Consider the following 4,201-nt stretch of genomic DNA (forward strand, 5'->3'; position numbering starts at 1 on the left):
CAATACCAAGGAAAAGTGGCACATTTCAAAGGAAATGAGGGGAGTATGCAGCAGTCCAATGGATTGCTGTCTGCTCTCACTGTCCCCAATGCCACACCTGTGTCTTGCCTCGCCCTCAAAATACAAGCCCACACGATGGCCCAAACACGACTAAGCAGGAGACATAAACACAACAACACCTAGAAAGGGGTTTCACTTTACAAAATGCAAAGACTCTCTTTTTAGAATAAGGCTTGGGGTTTTATTTATGCAATGCTCTCTAACAGAAAGTCTTTCCCAGATATCAAATGAGTAACATTCAAATGTATATAGAGATATTTATATATTTATATGCAAGTAATAGTAACACACTGGTAAATGCAACAGTTAAATGCATGGATAATAATTAACCAAGCAGCAAATAATACTGGACGTCCTGCAAGAAATCAGAAAGATATTTATACTAAACACATCGAATAATTACTTTGGATGTGCACTCTGACTCACTCACACATCACAAAGAAAACACCTCAAATGACCACAGCCACTGGAACCACCCATCACAATGGCACTAGTCAGACACAAATCACCTCACCTGATTGTTCACTCGACTTCCTTGTCAACTCAAGCTAGAGGAGCCCGTTAACAGCAAGGCAATGGACTCACAATCAGGACTCAAACCCAGATTCTTCTTGTGGCAGTACATCTACCCCACAAATGAGCTCCCAAGCTAGCTGCCAAGATTCTCCAGCTTTATTGTCTCTAAATACACTAGAAGGTTTGAGAGTATTTCCCTCTGTGCCAAGGAAACTTACTGGAGCTAGCCAACTTCCATGCAAGCATTCCAGGGCAAAAGGAGTTCCCATGTTCCCTCTACATTCTTACATGTTTCAGCCTTTATATTAACTGAGCTTACCAAAGCCTTCCAGGGTACATTAAACAATCTCTCACCAAACAACCTTGAACGTGATTAACCCAAACAACTTGCAAACACTCTGGGGGCCTGTCTTTGCGCGCAGCAAAGCTCAAGCAAGGCAGCGTCAGAATTCAGGATGACATGAGGCCATGTCAAAGCCAATAGTAAGAACGTCATAATATTTCCCAATGTATAACACAATGCATTTTGTGCACCACTGCCTATAGCATCAAATACGTGATCTCTCAATGTACAACAGAATGCACATTTGTGCACCTCTGCTTATGGCATCACATTATTCATCTCTTAATTTACAACACAATGCACATTTGTGCACCACTGCTCATAACACTGCACTTCGAGGCCGAAAATTATATTCCACACCTCACTCTCTCTAATGCTTTCAAATGCACATCCCACACGTTCTGTTATTGGCAAGGCTGTTCTACTCTGACAGCTCCCACTTCAAAACTAGGAGAAGAAATCTTCAAGAGAAACAAGGCATATGCATGACGTACATTCAGGCTAGGATAAAATAACACATCAAAGTCAATTAAAATGGTAGTCAGAGGTCATCATGTGGTGTCAAACCATGAGAGTGTCTCTAGCACAACAACCTGTTCCTCACCTCCAACTTCCACTTTGTGATATCAATAAGAGAGTTGTTAAACTTTCAGTGGTCTGCGACTGCAGAACAGGTCTGTAATAACTGTAACATTGGAAGGAAGGGAGAATAGCCCAATGCACTTAGGCCCTTATTTAATATTTATGGGTGTAGGGACGTGCCGCAAGCCTTCTTGCTGCACTGTCCTATGTCAAAAGAAAAGGGCATAAACGCATAGTAGCATATATGAGATAAGGTGCATTTCGGTCCTCTTCTCCTGCGCTGGCGCACAAATGGCTGCCTAGCTTCAACCATGCAGGCACCCTTGCATTATGGTGCATGGATGTCTCTTTTTTAAATAAGGTTGTTTTGGGGGGGAAGGGGCACCTTCATTCACAAAACAAACTATTATGACACCCCTGGGTGGCGTAGGATTTTGATGCTTTCACAGGTTTACAGCATGTTGGAAATCTGGGAAAGTGTCAAATGCCATGCGTATTACATGAGAACACCTACTGTAACACCCATGGCCCCCTCCCCATTGCAGTGTGAGGCAATCCAGTGCCTTGCGCTGCGTTGTCTCACACCATATCAATGACGCCATGAAAAGCTATGCAGGGTGGATTTACGTGCCCTTGTAGATATGGCTCTGCAGTGTGTACCACCAGAACGTCTTTAGAAGTGACGGTCTAGTGGCGCACGGGGCTCGTAAATGAGCCCTTTAGATTTTCTACCCCTTTAATTTTTGGTTTATATATGTTAGCTACATTGTTCAATGGGATTTGATGGTACTCATCCTATAAACTTCCATACTTACACAGCATTAAGAGCAGAAAGCCATCAGAGCTGGTTCTCTAAGGCATTTCTACTTAGATAAATGTGCATGTGAACTTGGTGCATGTAATATCTATAACTCTTTTCGCAAAGAAAAGAGACCAAATCTCTTTAAATCTTCATAAGCAAGATCCAGTGACAGAAAGATCCAGCAATTGGTAGGTGGATGTTTTTGTACAGTGCCTCACATCCTGGCACCTTCTAGAATTTTGGCCTTTGTTATGCGTTTGATAAGGTCATTCTGAAACAGTGCTCAGTCACTGCTTGGCATGTCTGGATAGTCTGCCAACAGTTGCACAGATTCTATGCCATTAGTGGTGGTGCTCTGCCTTACAGTATCCTACAGGACTCAAGTAGTAAGTAAACAAAAGGCAGACATTGCAATCTGGGCGGGAGAGAATTATTGCCATAGTAGGTGGCAGGAGGGGGAAAACAAACGAAAAGTTCTGAACACTCAGGTTTGATTGACATTAAGGATGTCCCATTAAGTCACTAGGGGACAGAGCTGACTCTACTTTTAACAGCATATTGAAAAATGTCTTGGATGAAATGGGAAACCAGGTGAATCAAATACTAATTTGATGTATATGATGCCGTACGATGTAAAGCACATATTTATTTTGAGATCTTAAAAACTGTAGAGATGCTTTTATTTATCAAATTTTTATACGGGGCACCTTAACCAATATGGGCTCAACGTGATGCACAATTACAATGAACATTATGAAAGCACTCGAGAAACTGAGCCAAAACTATGTCCTAATTGGATTCAGATAACGATTGTTGATGCTACATATCCACCACTCAAATTACTTTCATATTTCACTATACTAATTCAACACTAATCGTTTATGGGTTCCGGAGTAGCGTGCTACTCGGCAAAAAAGCAATTCAACACCCCATCAGGGGTAACAAGCGCTATATTAGTGCAAACCTTTTTCCCTCTTCCATCCCTCCCCTACCCTTCTCCATCCAAATGACTGACTAATATATCCACCACTCAAATTACTTTCATATTTCACTATACTAACTCAACACTAATCCTTTATGGGTTCCGGAGTAGCGTGCTACTTCTAACAAAAAGCACTTCAACATCCCATCAGGAGTAACAAGCGCTATATAAATGCAGACCTTTTTCCCTCTTCTATCCCTCCGCTAACCTTCTGCATCCAGATAACTGACTAACATATCCACCACTCCAATTACTTTCATATTTCACTATACTAATTCAACACTAATCCTTTATGGGTTCCGGAGTAGCGTGCTAACCGCCGAAAAATTGCTTAGACGCATCGTCAGGGGTAGTAAGTGCTATATAAATGCAATTACAATACAATAAAAAACAGAGGGAACACACCATAGCAGAATTTACAAAGAACATTATGGTACCAAATGTGCTGGATGAAAAATGGAGAGAAGTGAACTGTAGAGGTAAAGAGTGAAAGAACTGCAAAGGAGGGAGCTGGATGGAGAACGAGAAAGCAGTGCCATTTTAAGGATTTTGGGAGCTGTGGTCAAACTTAATTTTGTTGGCCATTTTCTGCTAATTCAAACCCCCAAACAATACTAAATTATATGTTAAACCAGATTTCTTTTTTTTTTTTAACTTAAAGGTTAGTGGGAGTCAAATTATGGCACGGTTTCGTGAATTAATTCCACTTCGAGTTTTTCCTCATATGATTTTTCCCTATTTATTATTTCACCCTGTTTAACCATTTGCTCTTTTACTATGCATTTAAAACGGGTGTAATGCCACATGCAGGAAATGTCATGTAGAAAAACAGCACTCCCGCTGGAAATTAAAAGGACAGGAAGAGATGCTTCCCAATTTCTTCTCTTGATCAGAACAGGAAATAACCCCATAAAAC

The sequence above is a fragment of the Triturus cristatus genome, chromosome 6 (assembly GCF_964204655.1).
Source record: "Triturus cristatus chromosome 6, aTriCri1.1, whole genome shotgun sequence".
Classification (NCBI taxonomy): domain Eukaryota; kingdom Metazoa; phylum Chordata; class Amphibia; order Caudata; family Salamandridae; genus Triturus; species Triturus cristatus.